Raw genomic sequence first — 16,236 nt, 5'->3', positions numbered from 1 at the left:
AAGACTGGGAGAGTGGAGTGCTGACCACATGCCCTTCCTTGTCAGCACATGGTGACACCTACGGGCTGGAGATGACACGGCGGCCGGTCGGTACCCTTGAGCTTACAAGGCCTTTTCGGACGATGTTTGTTTGTTCTGTATATGTTTAGTCCATATGTAAAGAAAATTACATCCATGATTTGACTGCGATCAAATCAGAAGTTCTATGGTTGGACTCCCTAATACGTAGGTACGAAAGCGAAAATCGAATTCAGAGATGCACCTGCTAGTATAACAGGCCGGCACAACCCATACGAAAAAGTGACAGAGACGTATGGTGGCTATCCTGAACCGAGATTTTTAGAGGAAACGCGAAATTGTTCTCGCGAAACCAAGTTGAGTAAATTTAGAGAACCGTTATGCGAGGAGGAACTTGTCATCATTTCGCTGCCCAGTCAACGAACAAGAAATTTGGTCGATTAGGGAGGAAAATCGTGAAGTCGTTAAAATTTTGCACAGTGCTAGGAGGGAGTGTCATCAATAACACATTAGAAATCATGATCAGCGTGGTGAGAGCGTTGGGTTGGCGAGGAAGGAGGGGAGGAGGCTTAAAAAGTCTCTTTTTTGTGTTTTCCTCCAATAGCTAGGCAAAAAGGTGATATTCTTTCTATGTCTAGGATTAACAGTTTCGGCGTTGCGGGGGGAAGGAAAACTCGCGAAATGTTAAACATATTGCTTTAACCGTATAAAATCACTGTTTTTCGTTACATGTCGTTGGTTAAAAACGGTTATTGAAAAAGTGTGCCCAGGCTGAGTGCAGCGGAGGAGTACTAAGTCATAAATTGTGTTCTGTGTTTTAACAGGTTGAAGGGGCGATGTGCGTGGTAGAAGCGTGAGGGAATGTATGTCGCCAGGTTGTGTTCATTCATATACGTCTGTAAACTGAAGATTGATGAGGTGATACCCCATCCCATCTACCCCAGCGCGTCACAAGAAGCAACTTTAGGGTGTCTCACAAAGCTATGCCGACTCTCTATGAATAACTGGCGACGCCGTGGGCGTTATTTCCCACAAAAAGCGTTAACAGTATATGGAATGCAGATATGAGCTACTGATAACACTGACACAAGAGCTCATATGGAGAGAATCTATGTAAATAAATATAACGGGCGAGCAAAAAGGATCAGTTTGAGCACGTGCTGCAGCGTACATGCAACGTACCGCGACTCCGATGCGGGTATGTGATGATAAGCGTCGACATGTGGACCAGGGGTTAGTGTGACCCTAGAACAGAAAGTTTTTGGTCATCCCTTATAGCTTCACTGGACTCACGTTTATTTAGCGCATTTATTTCCAGTTTAATAAGTGAGTACTCATTTGCAGTTGTTAAGTGAGCTATTATGTAAGAAAGCTCAACACTGGAGCTGTCAGATGTCTACCACATTATAGAGCCTGTCCCAAGTGTAGTATTCTGTCAATATGTGCTCAACAGCGGTTATTTCATTGTCTTCACTGTCACTGGCTGGAATACAGTTCGCAGCATGAGGGGTATCAAATGCATCACGCCAGTCCCAGTTCTCCAAATATCTGAAGAGACCCAGAGGCTTAAATTGCAACCGTCCACAACGGAAGAAGTCACCTTGGTGTTGCAATTTCAGATATTTCAGGTATTTGAACGAAACTCAAGCAATGAATTACAGCAGATTAGACTTGAACATGTTCATTTCCATTCCATCAGACACATTCACTGCCGTCTTGGAAGATGCACTGTGGATGTGTGGAAAGTGTAGCCCACTCTACAAGTGTGAGCAATTCCTGAAACGAAAAGATTTATACAGCGTGCTCGTAACACAATTAATGGCGAGAAAAGTGCAGTAATTTTCTCGATTATCATGAATTCACCACTAAGTGACTGCAACTCAGTTACACTTCTTTACAATGCGCTGTCAACGATAGACGGCAGCAAGGTGCCACATTTGCTGATCCAATGCCTTTCCCACCAACAGTATACAGGGATGGTCAGAAGCTTTCTGCCGGCCGTTGTGGCCGAGCGGTTCTAGGCTACGATCGCAGGTTCGAATCCTGCCTCGGGCATGGGTGTGTGTGATGTCCTTAGGTTAGTTAGGTTAAAGTAGTTCTCAGTCTAGGGGACTGCTGACCTCAGATATTAAGTCTCATAGTGCTTAGAGCCATTTTAACCATTTTTATAGAAACATTCTGAAAAGCTCACAAGTGTGTTGCAGGTTAGGCTGTGCTAAGGAATTAATTTTTAAGAAAATAATTCCATACGTTGTGCCATTTCAAAGTTGATTAGCATTGAAGTGAGCAATTCAGGCCGTTGTGCGGGAATATTCAAGCGGCCCGCCAATTACAACTACTGACCGTTATCCGTGCACCGCAGGTGATAGCGCACAAGAGTGCTCAATCTATCTCACGCGTTCAATACGTACAGCCGTCATATGTCCAATTTTTGTAGCTCTCTCTTGTTCGGTTTTAGGAAACCAAACGAAGAGTACGTTTGGCGACACTGTCTGGCTAGCCACTGGAATCTGCGCACAACAGCCCGATTGGCTGACTTCAGTGCTAATTAACTCGGAAACGGAGGGACGCGTCAACTTCTTTCCTTAAAAATTATTTCTCAGCACAACGCACACTGAAACATCGTTTCAAGAAAGTCACACTGTTTCTGACCACCTTGTGTAGTCTAATCTGGATTTAACAATTTTCTGTTGTTTATATCTGAGTTTAACAAGACTACTCTTACTAGTATTATGTGGGAACTGTAAGTGTCGCAGATTCTGGAATCTTACCAAGAACGCTAATGTAGTAACACATACCACATTAACATTTTCTCTGCCTGATCAGCAAGGACGATATTTCAGTGTGATAATATAGCTGATACAATCCTTTCTGTTGTGGCACATAATTCAACATCGAACTGAGGCGTAACAATGTGCATGCATCACCAATAGAAAATCTGATATAAGCTTTTTTACCGTACATAATGAGTTACTGCCCCAGGGAACACTTTCCCATGCTGAGTGTACCATTATGTTACGTGTGTATCAGTACGCTGCACGAGGCAAGCCGTGCGCAGGCTCTGAACAGAGGACGAATGTTACGTACATTGCTACGAACTGCTAAATATAGTTCTCATAAACCAATTGTTGTGAAACACTGTGTAACATTCTGTAATGTCAATGGTTCCAACCGTGAAAATTTCAGCTTTATAAATTAGATGATATCGACGTTTGAAAAATTATTAAATTTATGACTGTGTTTTAGAAATAGCTTCTTGACATTGTAGTATGTTCTGTGTAAAAGTTTGAGAAGAACGGTAACTAGATAACTGAACCTTAAATAGCGGAGTGAATGGCAGTTGGATAAAAGCACTGAAATACACATAATTATTTTCTTTTGTGGCCACTACAATTATTCTGTGTGGTGGATAATACTACTTCATTAATCGTTTTATATGAGTGAATAAGGGGATGAATGCGGCAAATATATATAATGTATGAATTGTTGAAACAGAGCATATGTGTGAGTGAACATGGGAATCAGACTGTCGACGATGATGTGAGTCATATACAGTGGGGAGGAAGTGATAGTCGTAAGGCAGCCAGATATCGGTATTTTGAAGACATAGTACTTACTTCAGTCCTTCACACGATTAAAGGGGCGGTTAATTTGATTTTCTTGGCCTCTCACGAATGCATTATTTTGTAATTTCGCGTAAATGGGAATGGCTCAAAGAGGGAGAGTACTCGGCAATATGAATCGAAATATGAAACATATTGCCTACTGAGTTACTCAGTCAGTCAGTCAAAGAAAAGATCTTATCTGCGTTTTGTTACTGGGGGAGGGATTGAGTCAAGAGGAGTACGTTCTCAGCTCTTGTAATCAAAGGTCACATAGCCGGAGCTACAGGGTGTTTCAAAAATGACCGGTATATTTGAAACGGCAATAAAAACTAAACGAGCAGCGATAGAAATACACCGTTTGTTGCAATATGCTTGGGACAACAGTACATTTTCAGGCAGACAAACTTTCGAAATTACACTAGTTACAATTTTCAGCAACAGATGGCGCTGCGGTCTGGGAAACTCTATAGTACGATATTTTCCACATATCCACCATGCGTAGCAATAATATGGCGTAGTCTCTGAATGAAATTACCCGAAACCTTTGACAACGTGTCTGGCGGAATGGCTTCACATGCAGATGAGATGTACTGCTTCAGCTGTTCAATTGTTTCTGGATTCTGGCGGTACTCCTGGTCTTTCAAGTGTCCCCACAGAAAGAAGTCACAGGGGTTCATGTCTGGCGAATAGGGAGGCCAATCCACGCCGCCTCCTGTATGTTTCGGATAGCCCAAAGCAATCACACGATCATCGAAATATTCATTCAGGAAATTAAAGACGTCGGCCGTGCGATGTGGCCGGGCACCATCTTGCCTAAACCACGAGGTATTCGCAGTGTCGTCTAAGGCAGGTTGTACCGCCACAAATTCACGAAGAATGTCCAGATAGCGTGATGCAGTAATCGTTTCGGATCTGAAAAATGGGCCAATGATTCCTTTGGAAGAAATGGCGGCCCAGACCAGTACTTTTTGAGGATGCAGGGACGAAGGGACTGCAACATGGGGCTTTTCATCCCCATATGCGCCAGTTCTGTTTATTGACGAAGCCTTTCAGGTAAAAATAAGCTTCGTCAGTAAACCAAATGCTGCCCACATGCATATCGCCGTCATCAATCCTGTGCACTATATCGTTAGCGAATGTCTCTCGTGCAGCAATGGTAGGGGCGCTGAGGGGTTGCCGCGTTTGAATTTTGTATGGATAGAGGTGTAAACTCTGGCGCATGAGACGATACGTGGACGTTGGCGTCATTTGGACCGCAGCTGCAACACGGCGAACGGAAACCCGAGGCCGCTGTTGGATCACCTGCTGCATTAGCTGCGCGTTGCCCTCTGTGGTTGCCGTACGCGGTCGCCCTACCTTTCCAGCACGTTCATCCGTCACGTTCCCAGTCCGTTGAAATTTTTCAAACAGATCCTTTATTGTATCGCTTTTCGGTCCTTTGGTTACATTAAACCTCCGTTGAAAACTTCGTCTTGTTGCAATAACACTGTGTTCTAGGCGGTGGAATTCCAACACCAGAAAAATCCTCTGTTCTAAGGAATAAACCATGTTGTCCACAGCACACTTGCACTTTCTGAACAGCACATGCTTACAGCAGAAAGACGACGTACAGAATGGCGCACCCACAGACTGCGTTGTCTTCTATATCCGCCTGAAAATGTACTGTTGTCCCAAGCATATTGCAACAAACGGTGTATTTCTATCGCTGCTCGTTTAGTTTTTATTGCCATTTCAAATATACCGGTCATTTTTGAAACACCCTGTATATGTATTTTCGTTAAGATTCTGTTATATTGTTCTTTCCTTTTTTTGAGGAATTTGATTAATCAGTAGATGTTCATGATCAGTTGGGAATGACATCAGCGAAAATTTCGGATTTATTAATGAGGATTATGAATTTTTTCTTTTTTTGTGTAGGCTATAAATTACGTGTGGCGTGCTGTGCAGTCATAATCGAGAACTTCAAAGAGCACGTAAAGTGATGACCTGCATAATATCAGTATCTGAGCAAGCACACAAAACTGTGAGCTTTTTCGTACAGAATTATATCAGAGAAAACAGAGCCCCCTAAACCACTAATCACAGGATGTTCGTACTCAGAGAACATATACGTTAGTATGTTATGCAGAAATGGTTAGCACTTCGATTCAGCTTGCTTCCTGTTGCTTAGTAGGTACCGGGTCCGCCATGAGCCCTGACAGCTTGTTCCACTCGTGATGGCATCGATGTGCATAAGGCGCGAATAGCGTCCTGTTGTAAACCATCCCTGCTGCACTCGTCTGGTTCCAAAGTTCTTCTGTGTTGACTGACAATGCGTCACAGCGCTACACCCGTCTTTTATCCATATCCCACACATTTCCGATTGGCGACAAGCCTGGTGATCTGGAGGGCCAGGACTATAGGCCGACATACTGTGACACCAAGAAGGCACGTGCTTGTATAGCAACACGTGGTCGCAGTAAGTCATTCACGTAGGTCACGCTGGTCACAGTGCGCGGGACACGCACCAGCTGTGATTTGCGGTTGTACCCCAAATCAACAACGAACGCTCCACGTGAACTATTCAGAAAATTTCCGCTTTAATGCACAAAGGGAGTCTAGTTAGAGACTGTTGGTCTTCGTGGAAGTGAAGAGACGTTCTTATGACTGTGTCACATAAGCTGATGGGAAAAATTAAGGATGAAAGTAACTTTCGCATGAAGTGTCACTGCCAAACTACATCGCTCTATGAAATGGCACATACAGTGGAAGAACTGCTATAATATAGTGCCTAAGGTAACTGGAAGAAATACCCAATGATACCACCAGAAATGGTGCTTTTATTCTAGCGCAATTGTTATACTGAAGTCACCGCAATTATTGATGGTTTCCTGGACATTACAAAAGCCTGGAATCGTTCTTAACACTTTGCCGTCCGCACATCTCGTACCAATTTATTCGCTTGGCGCCGCAGCGCTAATACGGATTACTTGTTCTGTCGCCGACCGTTCTGGCCATTATCGGGAGATTATAAATTGTCACGTTTTACTAATGTCATCGTTAGTTCTCATAAGTTCTCATCCCTGTTCCCCTATTTTCGTGAGATTTCGAAGATATACATATGTAAATAAATACCAAATTTGTTTTATGTATTTGTTTATTTGCATCATCTTTGGTACTTAGTGTTTCTCTTTCATATGATATGCAATAAAACAGTCTTCAAGATGTAACGCTACTCCACGAGACTTGCATATTAAGTTTGTTGTTCTGGAACATACATGGCAGTTTCTTCGTTTTCGTTTATTCGTTTCGGAAATACGTAGTCCTATTAGTTGGAGTTGCTTTATGTGTCCGGAAAGTCTGTTAACCGGATCATGATGAAACGTATGCGATGTGGTGGCAACCTCCAAGTTTTGCTCCGTGCATTCATCGTAAATAATCGTATCGTCTCTTTCCTCTGCCATGGTGAAAGGGCACAGGACTCGAACCTCCGCCGGGACCAGCTGCACAGTCCGTGTCCGGGATAGTCACAGAATCTGCTGATCCTCTGCTTTAAGCCTTGCATTCAGCTACAAACCAGAGGTCCGTGGTCTGCTCTGAATACTAAACTACAAATAGTGGGACTTGCTACCACCGCACGTACGACTCTTGCAGTCTTCACCAATTCATCCAATCGTCTGACGAAACCGAAGATGGTCTCCGAATCGAGATGCCTTTCATCATTCTTACCGACTTGGACTGCAATTTGCGGCTGGTTGTCCCCAGTGCCTTAGTAGCTGCCAGCTAGTGCTCTTCCACAAGCCGCACGAGACTTCCAACGTGAAATTGGCTTTCTTTCCCGACCTGTATTCTAATTACGGCAGGGACTCTAATGCAAGAAATCGGAAAGATCAGCGTGGAGACTTATGGCCGTCCAGTGTGGTTACACAGGGTCAAGCTCTTTCCGGACGACATCCTATTCCCCTTGTTTCCACACACAGCAACGAATGTCGACACTCACGTTCTACTCTGCAGAATTATACAGTACACAAAATTACAGACCAAACCAACAGTCTGCTACATAATTCTTGAACACACTCTAAGTTCGAATTCAGTACATTTCCTTGAGACGGAGAAGCTTCTGTCCACGAATCAGCAGGGTTTTAGAAAGTATCGCTCGTGCGAAACTCAGCTTGCTCTTTCCCAACATAATATTCTGTGAACCATGGGTGAAAGGCAACAGACGAATTTCATATTCTTAGATTTCCGAAAAGAATTTGACACGGTACCCCATTGCAGACTGTTAACGGAAGTATGAGACCACACGGAATAGGTTTCCACGTGTGTGAGTGGCTCGGAGACTTCTTAAGTAACAGAAACCACTGCGTTGTCCTCGATGGCGACTCTTCAACGGAGACGAGCGTATCATCAGGAGTGCCCCAGGGAAATGTGACAAGGCACCTGTTGTGTTTCATATACATAAATGATCTGGTGGATTGGATGGGCTGCAGTCTGCAGTTGTTTGCTGATGATGGTGTTGCGTACGGGAACCTGTCGAAGATGACAACGATAGAAGACAACTTAGGCAAATGTGTGTGAATTCCTGAGGGACCAAACTGCTAAGGTCATCGGTCCCTAGACTTACACACTACTTAAACTAACTTATGCTAAGAACAACACACACACCTGTGCCCGAGAGAGGACTCGAACCTCCGGCGGGAGGGGCCGCGCAGTCCGTGACATTGCGGCTCAAACCGAGCGTCTGATCTAGTAGAAGAATTTAAGTTAACGCGGATGAGTCGAAAAGACAAACCCATAGTGTCGAATACAACATTAGTGTGATGCCTGGCACAGTCACGCCGATTAAAGTGCTAGGCGTAACGTTGTAAAGCGGTATGAAACGAAACGAGAGTGTGAGGATTATAATAGGGGAAGCGAATGGCCGACTTTGGTTTATTGGGAGCATTTCAGAGAAGAGTGTTTTATCTGTAAAGAAGATCGCATATAGGACACAAGTGCGACCCATCCTTCAGTACTGCTCGAGTGATTGGGATCCCCTACAGAGGGGATTGAAGGAAGACATCGATATGGTTCAGAGGTGGGGCGCTGGGTTTCTTACCTGTAGGTCAAACAACACGCAGGTATTATAGAGATAGTTCAGCAACTCAAATGGGGACCACGAAGAGAAGTCAAGACTCATACGAAGACACGAAGACCACGAAGATAAGAGAAATCAGGGCTCATACGAAGGGACATAGCCTTTTTTTCTCTCTCTCTATTTACGAGTGGAATAGGAAAGAAAATTAATAGTGGTATGTGGTACATTCCGCCACGCAACGTGCGGAAGCTTGGGAAGTATGTATGTAGATGTAGATGTGCTAAACCAAGTACTGGGGCGCCCACTGGCTCTTTTATATCGTCCCTGTGAATCGTTTTCGTCTGTAATGGTGTCTCATCTTACTATATTCGACGTGATTACTTCAAAATCTTATCCTTAATAGTCAGTACCTAACGGCAGGATAGAGGGAACTTTACTCAATGTGTCTAGTCAATCTGTCATTTTTAGCTGCTCTGCTTAGCTTTGCTAAAGCGGAACCTATTTTTTAAGCCGAGAGCCGCAGGTGATGTATAGGGTTGTCTTATCCTACAACCTTGATCTATTGAATTGGATTTCTTTAACCACGATTTTACCAGTTAACTATCACTTTATGATGGAATCATGTCTCGAGTGCTTTTATTAAAGTTGGTTTACTCGGTGCTGAGTCCATCAGAATGAAGTACGTACCCAGCCAGCCCTTTGTATCGGAGCTCGTCTATTGCAGAGAGCTTACTGCCACTTGCCGGCCCATAACAGATGCCCCGTAATCTAGCCTGGGTCAGATGAAAGCCTTATAAATATGCAGAACCTCCGTGGAGGCTGCTTTGCTTTTTAAGCCGGTTACTCCTCATACACATTAACAAACGTCCTTATTTTCTTCCGCAACCATTACTTGCACTGATCATTTTAAATTACTAACAGTACTGTGTCTCAGGTACGTATTTTACGGCTTTCTTAGTGTGAACCATACAGAGATCTAACAGAATATCTCTCATCCCTCGCCAGTTTCATCCTTGGTAGATTGCCGCTATTATTTTACTAGACAATATTTGAAAATTACGCTTTGTGTAAAGCATTCAAAAGCCAGCACGTAACACGAGCCTAAGCGAATCCGATGCTTCATGTCCATCATAAAGGCATTTGTAATTCATGAAAAAAACACACTACAGTTGCCTTTACTTATTTCATGTACATGGGTGGTATATAAAGTCTGTAACGTATCATGTCTAACATTTTATAAACGTTTTAGAAGTCCTTTGCTCGTGATAATACACTGTATAATTAATACTTAAATATTCACAGCTTTCAAATAACTACTACTATTCTTCTTAAAAGTGTTGCCTATATTAAAACAATTAAATACTTTGTAAGACGAGATGAGTGCATAAACATCACCTAATTAATTTTACACTGAAATTACTTGATCTTTGTACTTTGTTGGGAGTTTTGCGTTCACTCTGATATTCTTAATTCAGCACTAGAATATGAGGTAGCTATGACATTATCGGCGAGACCTGACTCAGTGATTGTGACGGACAATAAAAAGGTTCTTTTTTTGTAAACATTTCCGACAAAAAAACTATGAGTCTTTTAGAATAAGTGCGTGTTGAGGTCCACTGACGTTGCTATATTATCTAAAACAACTAAATTTATTTATTATTTGTGAACTAATTCTACCTGACAGTTTGAGAGCCTTCAGGTTATGTCTCACATCTAACCAAGCATTCACAATCATTCTCACCGCAGATGTCTATACAACGTGCACTGAATGGATTACAGCTACTATTACTGTTTATAATAATAACAGTAATAAAGACAATATTTACATAATGGATATAATGGTTACCTAAAACAGTCATATTAACTTTGCATTTATTACAAATTATATGAAATAAAATTCCTGTCAAGTACAAGTAAATATTTTCCAAGACAAATGCAGAGCAACAATTTGAAAAAAAAAATCAAATTTGCAGCAGGAGCTAACTAGTTTGAGGAAGAATAATAAACAGTTAGAGAAAAACATAATATTACTTTGTTCTTCAAAATCGTCATAACGTTTGACTGTTCCAGGAGGAGCAGGAAATCATTTTTTATGCTCTTTATTTACAAAGGAGGAACTGCCCGCTGTCACAACATGCACAGCAAAGAGAGCACCAGGAAAGGAAAACGTTATTAATGCACTGCAGAGAAATTCATCAGCTCTAGCTGAAGGCTGTTCTACAAAAATTTACAAAAAAATATGCTTATAATCAAAATACCATCAAAGAATCCAAGTCGGACCCCTCTTATACGTAGCATTTTCGTCGTACACTGTGAAAACTTTAGAATCGGCCAGAAAACGACTTCCAATAGAAATTCCGTTATTAAAGTTTAGGAAATGCTGCAGCCAGCATTTTCTGGAAATTGTTTTATTATACCATTACAAGTTTTAGGGCTGAGCCCTTCATCAGATAATAGCGGTGGCTTCTTTGCAAGTATTGCACTTGTGTCCAAAAATATAACAACAATTTTTGTGGTGTATGGTTTGCCAAAGATTTTACATTTGCATCCTAGAATGCAACGAAGTTTTTGTTCTGGCATAGATTTACACTTATGTATGCTCTACACATTGTACATACTTCCTGAAAAGCACGCCTTTACATGTTGCAGGAAAGATCTGTTATAGAAAAGATTTTCTTTTACAATCAATACTGATCAATGAAGTGAAAAAAGCAACAATATGGCAGACACAATTGTTTACATCGAATGCTAATTTGATGTACCATAGAATATGATATGTGTACAGATATGTTACACCTCTGGAGATACTTCAGAGGTTCTTCTACATTATACATATAATTTTATACAGTGAATCATTTAATAATTTCGGTATGAAAGATGCTGCTAATGATCTATGAAGAATTTTCTCTCTATCTATTTATTATTGTTTCTGTCCCTTCAAATTATAGGAGTTGTATGAAATTTTGGAGGTACATTTAATTTTTTAATCTTAGTTGATCGTTCAATGCAGTCGAGTATATTATAAATGTGGCTTTACATTGTCACATAGGTGTAATTAGATGATTGACGATCACTAACTTCACTTAAAGAAGGTTTATTCAGCACTTGCACATACTCGTACAAGATCGCGAAGCGAACTGCCTCCGGCCAGAACACATACTTTATATATACAGTTACAGAACATTCCAGTACAATAATTCTTGATATTTGTGGATACTTCTAGAACGTACTCGAACCGAATAAGGAAATTAAAATTTTCCTATTTAGGTGAGTTTTGAACAGACGACACTCCAGGCAACAGTCTAGTATCATAACCACTACACGCGGTGACGTTTTCTGCGACAGTGCTCCCTCCTTAAGAGAACAGCGTCTTAGTGTTACGCCCTACTAGTCCGGGAACGAGTCATCGGTTCTCCATACTTCGACTCCCGATGACTGATGTTCGCCCTGGCGGTGATCTTCTTAGGACTTCCTTTGCCGCTACGCTCTTCATCATCTTTCCGGTTGATGCCTGTCCCTGGAGCTTCGAATTTACCCTGTGATGCAGGATCCTTATAGGGCTTCATTCGAAGGACAAGGACCATATCTCTGATCTTCCGTCGTCTTGTGTCGGGGTCGAAATCTTCAACTTCATAAGTAACATCAGACAACTGTCTTACAGCCTTACAAGGTCCAAAGTAGAGCCTGAGGAGCTTCTCAGAGCGACCAACCTTTTGAACAGGAGTGAAGATCCAGACGAGGTCACCAGATTGGTAGACAACAGGGCGGTGGCTCGCGTCATACCTTCGGCGATCGTTTCCTTGAGCCCTCCGGGTGTGGAGTCGAGCTAACTGCTGAGTTTCTTCAGCTCTAGTTAACATCTGGCTGATGTGGTCGTCGCCCACGTCATCAGGATGTAACGGAAACAGTGCCCATCGTCGTAGTCGCCTCACGCCCATGTACCAGGAAAAATGGAGTAAATCCTGTGGTGTCTTGTTCGGCGGTGTTGTAGCCAAACGCACGAAAGGTAGCACCTCATCCCAGTTGCTATGCACAACATTGACGAACATTGATAGCATGTCGGCCAAGGTCTTATTAAGGCGTTCAGTAAGCCCATTAGTTTTCGGATGGTAGGCAGTCGTCATGTGATGAGTAATGTTGCACCGACGGTTTATCTCTGCCACAAGATTCTATTGAAAAACTTTCTCTGTATCCGTAATTAACGACCTTGGGGCACTGTGTTTTAACACAATGTCTTCCACAATGAATTTAGCTGCCTCGAATGCTTCGGCTGTTTTCACGGTTTTTGTAATGGCGTAGAGTGTCGGATAATCAGTGCAAACAATAATCCATATATTGCCACTAGCAGACATAGGAAATTGTCACAGGAGGTCAATCCCAACACGCTAGAAAGGCGTTTCGGCTGGTGGAATTGGTATGAGTCGGCCGGGTGGTTTCTCAGGAACTGCCTTTCTCCTCTGGCACTCTCGACAGTGCGACACATAGTGGCGGACATCCTAAATAAACCTGACCAGAAAAATCTCTTGAGGATTCTGTCACATGTCTTAATAAATCCTAAATGTCCGCCGGCCGGAGTGGCCGTGTGGTTCTTGGCGCTACAGTCTGGAGCCGAACGACCGCTACGGTCGCAGGTTCGAATCCTGCCTCGGGCATGGATGTGTGTGATGTCCTTAGGTTAGTTAGGTTTAATTAGTTCTGTGTTCTAGGCGACTAATGACCTCAGAAGTTAAGTCGAATAGTGCTCAGAGCCATTTGAACCATTTGAATCTAAATGTCGGGCCTCAGATGTGTCATGGAACTGCTGCAGAACATCTAAGCACATGTGTTTAGGGATTACTGGTAACCACATCTTTCCAGACAGTTCAAAATTTTTCTTGCAAAGTAATCCATTAGCTACCTTAAATTGTCCTTTCACGTCCTCTGACCCATTTAAGGCAAGTGTAATTTGAGATATCTTGGCGCCCTTCTTCTGCGCAGCAGAGAGATCCTGGAATGCAGCCAGACAGCCATTATCATAATCAAAGTCTTGATGGTCTTGCACAGGGTTTCTTGAGAGACAGTCGGCATATTGGTGTTTTCTACCACTTTTGTACACTCTGGTAATGTCATACTCTTGAAGACGTAGTGGCCACCTGGCGAGTCGTCCTGTTTGATCCATAAGACCCGTCAACCAACAAAGTGAATGATGATCTGTAACAACTGTAAATGGCCTTCCATAGAGATACTGTCGAAATTAGCACATGGACCAGATCACAGCAAGACATTCTCTTTCTGTAGTTGAGTAGTTTCTCTTGGCTTTTGTAAGTGTCCTAGAAGCATTGGCTATAACCTGCTCTTTCCCATCCGAAATTTGCAACAGAACAGCACCGATCCCATATGCACTGGCATTTGTGTGTAGTTCTGTAGGTGCTCTCTCATCATACAGACCAAGTATAGGGTCAGTCGTCAGAGATTTTCGCAGCACATCGAAAGAATCTTGTTGAGCACCATCCCAAATAAATTACCATTGTCTTTTAACAACTCTTGGAGAGGCCTGGCTTTGATACAAAAGTATTTGACAAAATGACGCTAATAAGAACATAATCCGAGGAAGCTTCTCACATCTCTAATACTTCTCACATCTCTAATACTTTTAGGAATAGAAAATTCCGTTATAGATCTCACCTTTTCTGTGTTTGGCTGCACACCTTCGTCTGATATAAGGTGTCCAAGCATTTTGATTTCTTCTGCTCCAAAGAGATGCTTTCTTGTGTTAAGTTTCAGTCCGCCTTGTTGGAGACACTTAAGAAAGGCCCTCACTCTTTTTACGTGTTCATCAAATGTCTGTGAGAATACTATAATGTCATCTAAATAACAAAGACACATCGTCCACTTCATATGACTTGGAAGATTATCCATCACCCTTTCAAAAGTTGCTAATGCATGACACAAACCAAAGGGCATTACCTTAAACTCATACAGGCCCTCACGGGTGATAAATGCAGTTTTCTCACGATCAGCCTCATCTGCTTCGATTTGCCAGTATCCCGAGTATATGTCCATGGTTGAGAAAAACTTAGCCCCCTTTAGACAATCTAGTGTATCGTCAGTTCATGGCAGGGGGTAAACGTTCTTTTTAGTTATCCTATTAAGCTTCCTGTAATCAACACAAAAGCGCCAACTGCCGTACTTCTCCCTGACGAGAACCATTGGTGACGACCATAGGCTCTGCGAAGGTAGAATAATGTCATTCTTCATCATTTTCTCTACCTCGCCGCGAATTATTCGAGGTTCCATTGCTGACACACGGTATGCTCTCTGTCTTATTGGTTGATGGTCTCCAGTGCGGATCCGGTGCTTCACCGGTCATCCATTGCAGCAGTAGCGCTTGGGCGGCCTGAGCGAGCCATGTCATCGACAGTTCCTGTCTCTCTTATCCTCCAAAAACAGCGCTTTGGTTCACTCAGAGACGCCTGGTCACTTCCCTTCTTGACAGCCCTTCCTGGCACAAAGTAACAATCATAACGCGATCGAACTGTGGTATTGACCGCCTGGGCATGGTTGAACTACACACAACACGAGCCATGTATCTTCTCCCAGGTCTAATAGACGCTATTTATGCATGGTTGTTTACATCTTTGGGCGGGTTTAGTGACATCTCTGAACAGTCAAATGGACTTTGTATGTGATAAAATATTCACAGTCAACGTCTGTCTTCAGGAGTTCTGGGAACCGGGGTGATGCAAAACGGTTTTCGATGTGTGCAGTAGGTACGAATTTTGCGTTTCAGTTCTCTACGACATGACAGAGGACACTTTTTCTCAGCAACTCATCTTTTCGGAGAATCGACATTTCATCTCTCGGGTACAGTAAACCGTCATAATGTAAGAATTTGTGCGTCATGAGATCCAGGTGTGGTCATCGAACACGAAAGAGATACATTGAAAATTAATGTGGTTTCTGCGGGTTTAATTCACAAAGTTTATGGATTTTCGTTTTTTTGCAGATGAAAGTGTGACAGAGATGTCGTACCTGGACAGGCTGCAAAATTGATTGTTTCCTAAACTTCACGAGGATTCCAATGAGTTCATTTTTATGCACGCCGGCGCTACCCCACAATTTCACTTTCAGGTGCGGCGTTATCTTAACAACACCATCCCGTTAGATTAGAAGGGTAGGACAACAAGATGTTATTCATTGCAGTTGGCTTCCCAGGCCATCAAACGTCATACTTCTCGATTTTTTCTGTGGGGATACATAGAAAACTCCCACTTTAAATTTGAATTGTTGAAGCTGACGATTCAATAACCAGAGACCTATTGATTCGTGTGTGGAATGAAATGGGCTACCATTTCGATGTTTCACGAGCAACACATGGTGCTCATGTTGAGTGTGTGGTATGGTGTGTGTGCGAACATACAACTTTGAACCATCCTCTGTCCAGTAACATGTACAATGTATTTGTATCTTTCACAGTTTGTCTACAATAAACGATAGAAGTCCGTTGTTCCTTTTTGAATCGCCCCTTACTTCATCTGGTAAAAGAAGTGCCTTCAGGCCCTGTCTTACATCTAACCA

The sequence above is a fragment of the Schistocerca americana genome, chromosome 1, assembly GCF_021461395.2.
Source record: "Schistocerca americana isolate TAMUIC-IGC-003095 chromosome 1, iqSchAmer2.1, whole genome shotgun sequence".
Taxonomy (NCBI): Eukaryota; Metazoa; Arthropoda; class Insecta; order Orthoptera; family Acrididae; genus Schistocerca; species Schistocerca americana.
This window is presented reverse-complemented; position numbering follows the sequence as displayed.